We start from the raw sequence: 12,320 nt of genomic DNA, 5'->3' as shown, positions 1-12,320 counted from the left end.
GCAGCAAGGCGCGGGATGCGCCGCTAATCCTCCCAGGGACCCTTTTCAGGTATACATATGCTGCCTCTTCTCTGGCCATTTATGGCCACTTTTTTCCTGATATCATCCTCTGACCCCCCGTACCTGTACCTATTTTTACAGACCCACTAGGTGTCTAACGGCCCTCACCACCCAGATTCTGTGCTCCCGGGACACTTCTGCCCGGACTGGCTTTATTATAAGGTACAGCATAAGTTTACTCTGTCCCGTGTGTTGCTAGTTTCAAATGCTCTTGTGGTTCCCCTTTATGGTACTTTATCCCAGTACCCTACACCTATCAGTTCTATGGCTGGACTAACTCCATTACCTCCTATCTGCCCTTTTGGGCCCCCATAGCATTATTATTCCTCTCCTATCTCTATAACCTGACACTACTCTCTAATATATGCCACACTGGATACACGTGTCTGGATCCCACCCTCCTCCGTTAGGCTCTATCGACATTCCCTACTCTTCATTCCTATTTAATTATTATGTCATCTTGCCACTATGACAGGTTGTGCCTTAACAAGGGATCGGTCGTACACCCCCTACCACTGCAACTATTATGCATCTATGTCAAAGGACTTGAGGTAATACACTGTACAGTTCATTACCATGCTTCTCTATTATTATACCTTGTTTATTATTGTACCCTGTTACTAGAACCTTTTGTTGTTCCTGACCACACTACCTCGCCTTCTAGGTTGCTTTGTACATAATAGTTCTTCTCGTTCTCTTATTGGTGTTTTATTATTGCATGTACTGTTTTGTTTTCTTGTTTTGTTCTCCTCTTGTAATTTTCTCCCCCCCCCCTTTTTTTTTCTTTCTATAATGTTGCCCTATGTAAAACATTGTCTTATACAGTTTCTTTGCTTTTCAGTAACCCCATGAGTAAGACCCGGGAGGGTCGAAACGTCGGGTTTTTTGTCTATTTCAAATGAATATGAATGTGGTTACCACTTCTTTTTTGTTTTGTTTTCTTCAATAAAATTGGCATACACCTTTTGCATCTTACCAGTCTTGAGTGTGCGGTAATCTTTTTTGAACCATTCTAAAAACTGCACCCCTCATGGTGCTCAAAACCATATTCAAGAAGTTTATTAACCCTTCTGGTGCTTCACAGGAATTTTTGGAATGTTTAAATAAAAATGAACATTTAACTTTTTTTCACAAAAAAATTACTTCAGCTCCAATTTGTTTTATTTTACCAAGGGTAACAGGAGAAAATGGACCCCAAAAGTTGTTGTACAATTTGTCCTGAGTACACCGATACCACATATGTGGGGGTAAACCACTGTTTGGGCGCATGACAGAGCACGGAAGCGAAGGAGCGCCATTTGACTTTTCAATGCAAAATTGACTGGAATTGAGATGGGACACCATGTGGCGTTTGGAGAGCCCCTGATGTGCCTAAACATTGAAACCCCCCCCCCACAAGTGACACCATTTTGGAAAGTAGACCCCCTAAGGAACTTATCTAGAGGTGTGGTGAGCACTTTGACCCACGAAGTGCTTCACAGAAGTTTATAATGCAGAACCGTAAAAATAAAACAAAAAGTCCTTATTTGTACACACTGAGCATGCCCAGGGCAAGATCTCCTGTTGGAGATCGAGGGTCACATGCTCAGGTACTGCAGCACATTTCATTGGTCCTCCAGGAAGGTCCTGAAAGGGCAAAACTTCAGTAGCAGCTTCCTGTGCTGCAACTATATAAACTGCGCATGACCGCACGGCCATGCGCTAGTATTGTCTTGATATTATGTGTGTGTGTAGATGGATGTATGTCGATGGATGAAAGCTCCTAAGTATCCCTCCCTAGTGTTGTTGACTGCTCGCGAATGATGGTAGCTATCTAGCGCCCGACTAGCCATCTGCACGTAACACACATCACAGCGTCCAGTTGCTGTGTCTGCCAGTACGGCGCCGTGCGCTTTCTCTGCGCTTTCCTTACCCAAGCCTGGGTGGTTAGTGGCGTCCGTCAGTGCGGCACCGCACGCACTCTCGTGCCTTTATATAATATTTCAATAGTTACCTTATACACCCAGTTGTGGTGTTGTGCCAGCAAGTGGTCTAATCGGACTTCAATCCTGAGTCTTGGGGTTGTGTTCGCTGACTTCTTGCTTGCGCTCTATGTGCGGTACCGCGGTCCTGTGACGCAACAGGGTCGCTTCCTTCACGCAGGGTGAAGTTAACCCATGTGTGTATTCTTTTGGTACCGCCCTATAGTCCGTCTTTACTAGCTGCAGGGTTTTTACCTGCACGGTGGACCTCGGACTGCGAACGCACCTAGTTTCATATCTTCTTATACTTGGTGCGTTCCGCCAATCCATAACATAATACTAGCGCCAAGGTCTGGCTAATAAATGGCGGATGATTAGCGTTTACAGCGGTACATCCAGCAGCTGGAGGGAAGGTTGATGGCCCTAGAGTGTTCAACCTCAGCTGTGGATGTCACTGCTGTCACTGCTCAGGCTGCTAGCGTGGCTGCAGCTACCTTGTCCACTGCAACCCCTGTACCGACTCTATCTCGCCTCCCGCTACCAGAGAAATTTTCTGGTGACAGTAAGTCTTGTAGGGGTTTCGTGAGTCAGTGCTCTTTACATCTCGAGCTTCTGGCCTCTCGTTTCCCTACAGAGCGGGCAAAGGTGTGGTTTATTGTATCTCTACTGTCGGACAGGGCATTGCAGTGGGCTACACCGCTGTGGGAATGTGGCGATCATGTGGTGCAGAGTGCTCCGTTATTCCTGAGCACTCTGAAATAGGTCTTTTTAGGACCTCGTGTCACCCATGATACGGCACTCCAACTGTTGGCATTGACTCAGGGCTCGTCCTTGGTCAGCCATTTTGCCGTCCACTTCCGCACCCTAGCATCTGAGCTGGAGTGGTCGGATAAAGCCCTTATTCCTATATTTTGGAGGGGGCTGGCTGACCACGTTAAGGACGCCCTGGCCACTAGGGAGATTCCCGCCACACTGGAAGAATTAATAACAGTGTCTACTCGTATTGACCTCCGTTTTCACGGGCGGAGGTTAGAGCGAGCCCAGTGTAGGCAGAGGTTTCGGCTGGCTCCCACCTTCACCAAACCTTTGGAATCTCCAGTCCAGGCTCCTGAGTTCCATGAACCTAAGGTAGTGTCACGAGCGGGATCTAAGTCCCGGACCGCTTGTACCCTCCAGGTTTGCCATGTTTGCCAACAGTCAGGACATCTTGCCACCAGATGTCACCAGCGGTCGAGGAAACGTCAGCGTCTAGTGGTAGTAGGTGGAGGTGCACTAGACACGGCGACGTTTGCCTCTAAATTGTCCTTTAAGGGGACAGTACCTTTTGGCTCATCCTCCCACTCGGTAGAGCTCTGCGTGGATTCTGGGGCGGAGGGCAATTTTATGTCTTCTGCCTTCGCCCAACATCACACAATACCCCTGGTTATGCTACCTCAACCAGTAACAGTACGAGTGGTGAATGGGTCAACACTCCCCACACAGATAACACAACAGACCATCCCTTTTACTCTGTCCATGTCACCATCCCATCAGGAGATTATATCTCTGCTCATCATTCCTGAGGGTATTGATGAGGTCCTGTTGGGGATACCTTGGTTACGGTACCACTCTCCTCACATCGAGTGGTCCTCAGGCAGAATTCTGGGATGGGGTGAATCATGTGGGGGTAGGTGTCACAGAGAGTGCGTTCAGGTTGCTTCTACAGAGGTACCCGCAGATCTTTCCTCTCTCCCCAAGCAATATTGGTCTTATGCAGACGTGTTCTCCAAAAAGGCGGCGGAGGACCCTTCCGCCCCATCGCCCCTATGACTGTCCTATCGATCTCTTGCCTGGTGCGGAGCCTCCCCGGGGTCGAGTTTATCCATTATCTCTCCCAGAGACGGAGGCCATGTCTCAGTACATTCAAGAGAATCTGGCAAGAGAGTTCATCAGGAAGTCAGTGTCACCTGCTGGGGCAGGGTTCTTCTTCGTGCAGAAGAAGAATGGGGAACTACGTCCATGCATAGACTACAGGGGTCGTAACGCTATCACCGTTAAGAACAAGTATCCTTTGCCCCTGATTTCCGAGCTCTTTGATAGGCTTCGGGGAGCTAGAGTGTTTACTAAATTAGATCTGCGGGGTGCTTATAACCTGATTCGCATCCGTGAGGGGGACGAATGGAATACGGCGTTTAACACCAGAGATGGGCACTATGAGTATCTGGTGATGCCCTTCGGGCTCTGTAATGCCCCAGCCGTTTTCCAAGACTTTGTCAACGATATCTTTCGGGATATGCTTTCCACCTCAGTTGTAGTCTATCTGGATGATATTCTCATCTTTTCTCCAGATATTGACTCCCACCGGAGAGATGTTGGCAGAGTCTTCGACCTCCTACGGGCAAACTCTCTTTATGCGAAGTTGGAGAAGTGTATGTTTGAGCAGGAGTCCTTACCTTTCCTGGGCTATATCATCTCCGCCCAGGGATTGGCTATGGATCCTGCCAAACTACAGGCTGTGATGGACTGGCAAGAGCCCCATTCTCTTAAAGCGGTGCAGCGCTTTATGGGGTTCATTAACTATTACCGCCAGTTCATTCCCCACTTCTCAACTCTGGTAGCTCCCTTGGTAGCCCTCACCAAGAAGGGAGCGAATCTCAAATTGTGGTCGGAAGAGGTCTCCAAGGCCTTCACTTCTATTAAGTCCCACTTTGCTAGCGCTCCCATCTTACATCGTCCCGATGTGGATAAGCCATTCCTAATGGAGGTGGATGCCTCATCCGTTGGTGCTGGAGCAGTCCTCTATCAAAAGGATGCTCAAGGTCGGAAGCATCCATGCTTCTTCTTCTCTAAGACCTTCACGCCAGCGGAGAGAAACTACTCCATCGGGGATAGGGAGTTGCTAGCAATGACATTGGCCTTTTCAGAGTGGAGACACCTTCTGGAAGGTGCGCGGTTTCCCTTCCAAGTTTACACGGACCACAAAAATTTGGTCTATTTGCAAACAGCCCAGCGGCTAAATTCTCGCCAGGCCAGATGGTCCTTGTTCTTTTCCCGGTTCCACTTTTCCCTTCATTTTCTCGCCGGGGAGAAGAATATTCGTGCTGACGCTCTCTCTCGCTCCCTTATGTCAACTGAGGAGGAGGAAGAGGAGCCTCGGCTTATTGTCCCTTCTGAGAGCCTGAGAACCGTAGCGCCGGTTTCGCTGGAGTCTGTGCCTCCGGGCAAGACTTTTGTGCCCATTAATTTGCGACCGGAGGTTCTCTCTTGGGCTCATTCGTCCAGGGTGGGTGGACACTTTGGGACAAAGAGGACATCTGAGCTACTGGCGAGGACGTACTGGTGGCCGCATATGGTCCGGGATGTCAGGGATTATATTCTGGCGTGTGTCTCCTGCGCCAAAAATAAATCTCCGCGTCAAAGGCCAACTGGGTTGCTCTATCCCTTGCCGGTGGCAGATAGGCCCTGGGAGATGGTCGGGATGTACTTTGTCGTGGGTTTACCCAAGTCTCGCGGCTGTACCATCATTTGGGTCATCACCTCTCATCATTTCTCAAAAATGGTGCATTTGGTGCCGCTACCACGGTTACCTTCTGCACGGGCCTTGGCAGCGTTGTTCATTAAACACATCTTCCGCCTACATGGTATGCCTGACAAAATTGTCAGTGACCGGGGTCCCCAGTTTGCGTCTCGGTTCTGGAGAGAGCTTTGTCGTCTTATCAGTATTGAGTTGAATCTCTCTTCCGCTTATCATCCCGAGACGAATGGGTTGGTAGAGAGGGCCAACCAGACCTTGGTCACATACCTGCGACATTTTGTTTCAGCCAGGCAGGATGACTGGGCATCTTTGCTATCATGGGCAGAGTTTGCGCTGAACAACGCCGTAGCCGACTCCACTGGACAAACCCCATTCCTCCTCAACTATGGTCAGCATCCACGGGTACCTGTGCCTATGCCCGTGTCTTCCGCAGACTCCAGGGTGGCAGACTGGGCTGTGGAGGCACGGGATATTTGGGACCGCACTCAGGATGCCATTCGGGCCTCTAAGGAGAGAATGAGGTCCTCTGCCGATGCTCATCGGCGCCCCGCTCCGACCTTTGCTCCTGGCGACTTGGTGTGGCTCTCCGCCCGTAACATCAGGCTGCGAGTTGAGTCCACTAAATTTGCTCCTCGCTACTTGGGTCCCTTCAAGGTCCTCGAACAGGTTAATCCTGTGGTCTATCGTTTGGCCCTTCCGCCATGCCTGGGTATCACCGACACCTTTCATGTGTCCCTCTTGAAACCCGTGTATATGTCCCGGTTTTCCGAGTTATCTGATGGGACATCGGGGTCGTCTACAGACGATTATGAGGTGAACGCTATTTTGGGGTGCAAGGTGGTACGTGGCAAAAAAATTTATTTGGTGGACTGGAAGGGTTATGGCCCCGAGGACAGGTCCTGGGAGCCTGCTGAGCACATTCGGGCTCCGCAGCTCATTGCTGCCTTCGAGCATAGCGAGGCCCAAGGAGGGGGGGGCACTAGGGGGGGGTAATGTTAGGAGTCGAGTTTCCTCTGCTGCACAGGGGGAATCTCGATCCGTGTCTGCTGCGGTCTCCCAATCTGTATCGGCCGCAGTGGGGTCTGCTCAGCGGAGGCGTCGCTCCCAGCGTCTTGCTGGGACTGATTCTGTGCAGAGGGTTACTGCTGCCTTTTCTGGCTCTCCTGTTGTACCCTGCACTGATCTGCGGCGAGCGGGCTTCTCTGGGACTAAGTCCTTATTTGTACACACTGAGCATGCCCAGGGCAAGATCTCTCGTTGGAGATCGAGGGTCACATGCTCAGGTACTGCAGCACATTTCATTGGTCCTCCAGGAAGGTCCTGAAAGCGCAAAACTTCAGTAGCAGCTTCCTGTGCTGCAACTATATAAACTGCGCATGACCGCACGGCCATGCGCTAGTATTGTCTTGATATTATGTGTGTGTAGATGGATGTATGTCGATGGATGAAAGCTCCTAAGTATCCCTCCCTAGTGTTGTTGACTGCTCGCGGATGATGGTAGCTATCTAGCGCCCGACTAGCCATCTGCACGTAACACACATCACAGCGTCCAGTTGCTGTGTCCGCCAGTACGGCGCCGTGCGCTTTCTCTGCGCTTTCCTTACCCAAGCCTGGGTGGTTAGTGGCGTCCGTCAGTGCGGCACCGCACGCACTCTCGTGCCTTTATATAATATTTCAATAGTTACCTTATACACCCAGTTGTGGTGTTGTGCCAGCAAGTGGTCTAATCGGACTTCAATCCTGAGTCTTGGGGTTGTGTTCGCTGACTTCTTGCTTGCGCTCTATGTGCGGTACCGCGGTCCTGTGACGCAACAGGGTCGCTTCCTTCATGCAGGGTGAAGTTAACCCATGTGTGTATTCTTTTGGTACTGCCCTATAGTCCGTCTTTACTAGCTGCAGGGTTTTTACCTGCACGGTGGACCTCGGACTGCGAACGCACCTAGTTTCATATCTTCTTATACTTGGTGCATTCCGCCAGTCCATAACAGGGTAAGAGAAGAAATTGGACCCCAAAAGTTGTTGTACAATTTGTCCTGAGTACGCTGATACCCCATATGTGGGGGTAAACCACTGTTTGGGCGCATGAGAGAGCTCGGAAGGGAAGGAGCGCCGTTTGACTTTTCAATGCAAAATTGACAGGAATTGAGATGGGACGCCATGTTGCGTTTAGAGAGCCACTGATGTGCCTAAACATTGAACCCCCCCACAAGTGACACCATTTTGGAAAGTAGACCCCCCAAGGAACTTATCTAGATGTGTTTTGAGCGCTTTGACCCACCAAGGGCTTCACAGAAGTTTATAATGCAGAGCCGTAAAAATAAAACAAAAATTTTTTCCCACAAAAATTATTTTTTTAGCCCCCAGTTTTGTATTTTCCCGAGGATAACAGGAGAAATTGGACCCCAAAATTTGTTGCCCAATTTGTCCTGAGTGCAATTATACACAATGTGTGGGGGGAACCACTGTTTGGGCGCATGGGAGGGCTCAGAAGGGAAGGAGCGCCATTTGGAATGCAGACTTAGCTGGAATGGTCTGCAGGTGTCACATTGCGTTTGCAGAGCCCCTAATGTACCTAAACAGTAGAAACCCCACACAAGTGACATCATTTTGGAAAGTAGACCCCCTAAGGAACATATCTAGATGTGTGGTGAGCACTTTGACCCACCAAGGGCTTCACAGAAGCTTATAATGCAGAGCCATAAAAATAAAACAAAAATTTTTTCCCACAAAAATTATTTTTTAGCCCCCAGTTTTGTATTTTCCAGAGGGTAACAGGAGAAATTGGACCCCAAAATTTGTTGTCCAATTTGTCCTGAGTGCGCTGATACCCCATAAGTGGGGGGGAACCACTGTTTGGGCGCATGGGAGGGCTCGGAAGGGAAGGAGCTCCATTTGGAATGCAGACTTAGATGGAATGGTCTGCAGGTGTCACATTGCGTTTGCAGAGCCCCTAATGTACCTAAACAGTAGAAACCCCCACAAGTGACACCATTTTGGAAACTAGACACCCTAAGGAACTCAACTAGATGTGCTGTTAGAGCTTTGAACCCCCAAGTGTTTCACTACAGTTTATAACGCAGAGCCGTGAAAATAAAAAATCTTTTTTTTCCCACAAAAATTATTTTTTAGCCCCCAGTTTTGTATTTTCCCAAAGGTAACAGGAGAAATTGGACCACAAAAGTTGTTGTCCTATTTGTCCTGAGTACACTGATACCCCATATGTTGGGATATACCCCTGTTTGGGCACACGGGAGAGCTCGGAAGTGAAGGAGCACTGTTTTACTTATTCAACGCAGAATTGGCTGGAATTCAGATCGGACGCCATGTCGTGTTTGGAGAGCCCTGATGTGCCTAAACAGTGGAAACCCCCCAATTATAACTGAAACCCTAATCCAAACACACCCCTAACCCTAATTCCAACAGTAACCCTAACCACACCTCTAACCCTGACACACCCCTAACCCTAATCCCAACGCTATTTCCAACTGTAAATGTAATCTAAACCCTAACTTTAGCCCCAACCCTAACTGTAGCCCCAACCCTAGCCCTAGCCCTAACCCTAGCCCTAACCCTAACCCTAGCCCTAGCCCTAACTCTAGCCCTAACCCTAACCCTAACCCTAACCCTAGCCCTAACCCTAACCCTAACCCTAGCCCTAACCCTAGCCCTAACCCTAGCCGTAACCCTAACCCTAGCCCTAACCCTAGCCCTAGCCCTAATGGGAAAATGGAAATAAATACATTTTTTTAATTTTTCCCTAACTAAGGGGGTGATGAAGGGGGGTTTGATTTACTTTTATAGCAAGTTTTTTAGCGGATTTTTATGATTGGCAGCCGTCACACACTGAAAGACGCTTTTTATTGCAAAAAATATTTTTTGCGTTACCACATTTTGAGAGCTATAATTTTTCCATATTTTGGTCCACAGAGTCATGTGAGGTCTTGTTTTTTGCGGGACGAGTTGACGTTTTTATTGGTAACATTTTCGGGCACGTGACATTTTTTGATCGCTTTTTATTCCGATTTTTGTGAGGAAGAATGACCAAAAACCAGCTATTCATGAATTTCATTTGGGGGAGGCGTTTATACCGTTCCGCATTTGGTAAAATTGATAAAGCAGTTTTATTCTTCGGGTCAGTACGATTACAGCGTCACCTCATTTATATCATTTTTTTATGTTTTGGCGCTTTTATACAATAAAAACTATTTTACAGAAAAAATAATTATTTTGGCATCGCTTTATTCTCAGGACTATAACTTTTTTATTTTTTTGCTGATGATGCTGTATGGTGGCTCGTTTTTTGTGGGACAAGATGACATTTTCAGCGGTACCATGGTTATTTATATCTGTCTTTTTGATCGCGTGTTACTCCACTTTTTGTGTTTTAATGTATTTTAATAAAGAGTTATCTTTTATGGGACCATATGGCTGCCTGTTCCTTTTCTTTTTTGATTAGCCCAGTCCTCACTATGCAGAGAGGAAGGAGCAGAGAATGAGTGCGTGCAGCCGCACTGATACCCGCCCCCCGCATTGTGCCGCCTGGGTGGCCCGCCCCCCCCCCCCTGCACCCTCCTTCCTACGCCACTGGTCACATGGTCTGGGGCTTAATTAGCTGGCCTCCAAAGGCAGCAGTTCTGAATGTATGGAGAGGAAGGACTCCAGGAAAGTGTTTTCTGCATGTGGTATCTGTTAAAGGACATTGCAAACCATGAGTGGGTTGAGTCCCATTAATACAAGGACTGCACATAGTGGAACCATCTTGTTTTGCTGTTTTGCCCAGAGGACCGTATTTATTTTGTGCTTAAAACTTGGTTTATGCTGTATCTATTAAACCAAGTGCATCTTTAAAGCCACAGTGTTCCCAGGACTAACTATCATGATCCGTTCTGGAGTTTAGTCCTGTCTGCTCTGTCTCTGGGTGGATCATGTCAAGGGTTAACTTTGATCTGCCTCATTCTGGGCTTGGGTTTGCTATTTAGGTCCCAGGTATCCTGAGGGTGGTGTCAGCTATAGCTCTGTCTTTGGCGTGTGAACCTGACTCTGGAAACCCTTGATTTTTCCTGCTGTGAACCCTGACTTGTCCTGTGTCCAGTGGCGTAACTACCGCGGTCCCAGCGGTCGCCAGTGCGACCGGGCCCGGCAGGTCAGGGGCCTGGGCCCGGCAGGCAGGCTCGGACTGGCAGTGCCTCCCCCCGCTCCAGGGCCTCCCCCCGCTCCAGGGCCCCCCCCCCCCCCGCCGCCACCGCTGCCTTGAATACTCACCCTGCTCCAGCGATGGTCTCGGCGTCTGCACTGCAGCTCGTTCCTGCTTGAGCGGTCACGTGACACCGCTCATTAAGATCATGAATATGCGCATATTCATGATCTTAATGAACGGTGTCACATGACCGCTCAAGCAGGAAGAAGGTGCTGCGCCGGCGCCGCCGCCTGGAGTCGGGACAGAGCGCGAGGGATGTCGGCACGGCCGTGCAGTGGGACAGGTGAGTATGAGGGCCGGGGGGACGGGGGATGAAGGAGGACATAAGCCAGCGCGCCGAGCAGGAGCGGAGAGATAAGCCTGCATACAAGGGGGAATATAAGCCATGCAGGGGGGAATATAAGCCATGCAGGGGGGATATGAGCCATGCAGAGGGGAATATGAGCCATGCAGGGGGGGATATGAGCCATGCAGGGGGGAATATAAGCCATGCAGGGGGGAATATGAGCCATGCAGGGGGGAATATGAGCCATGCAGGGGGGAATATGAGCCATGCAGGGGGGAATATGAGCCATGCAGGGGGGAATATAAGCCATGCAGGGGGGAATATAAGCCATGCATACGGGGGGGGGGGGGGGGAATATGAGCCATGCATACAGGGGGGAATATAAGCCATGCATACAGGGGCGGAATATGAGCCATGCATACAGGGGGGGAATATGAGCCATGCATACATGGGGAGATATGAGTCATGCATGCAGGAGGGGTAATATGAGCTATGTATATGGGATAGGAGGGAGATGAGCCATGCATACAGGAGGGGGGTTATTATACAGTATTGAGCATTATGTGTGGCCGTTATACAGTATGGAGCATCATTTGTGGTCATTATACAGTATTGAGCATTATGTGGGATCATTATACAGTATGGAGAACTGTGTGGCCGTTATACACTATGGAGCACTATGTGTGGGTGGTCATTATACAGTATGGAGCACTGTCTGGCCATTATACAGTATGGAGCAATGTGTGGCCATTATACACTATGGAGCATCATGTGTGGCCATTATACACTATGGAGCATCATGTGTGGCCATTATACAGTATGCAGCATCATGTGTGGCCATTATACAGTATGCAGCATCATGTGTGGCCATTATACAGTATGGAGCATCATGTGTGGTGGCCGTTATACAGTATTGAGGATCATGTGTGGCCATTATTCTATTGGGGTTACATTGAGTTGTATGGCAGGGCTGCAGGGGGGGGGCCCATTTGGAAGTTCGCACCGGGGCCCCTAACTTTGTAGTTACGCCACTGCCTGTGGCTGTTATCTCCCCCTGCCTGCCCATTCCCAGTGTCTCTTTGTTTGTCTGTAGTTCAGCTTGACTCTGTGGTTCTGATCTCCTGGCTTGGCTTTTTTACTCCGTTTCAGTTTGTCCCTATTTTACCGTATTTTGCCCGTCCTGGTTTACTGATCCCTTGCTTCGTCCTGACTATCCATTCTGTCTCAATCCTTTTGTACTGTTGTGCTGTCTTGTGCTCAGACTTGGCTTTCCTGACCTCGCTCTCGTCACTAGGTGGCATC

This window comes from Ranitomeya imitator, chromosome 8, assembly GCF_032444005.1.
Source record: "Ranitomeya imitator isolate aRanImi1 chromosome 8, aRanImi1.pri, whole genome shotgun sequence".
Taxonomy (NCBI): domain Eukaryota; kingdom Metazoa; phylum Chordata; class Amphibia; order Anura; family Dendrobatidae; genus Ranitomeya; species Ranitomeya imitator.
The sequence above is the reverse complement of the archived record's forward strand: the minus strand, read 5'-3'. Positions refer to the sequence as shown.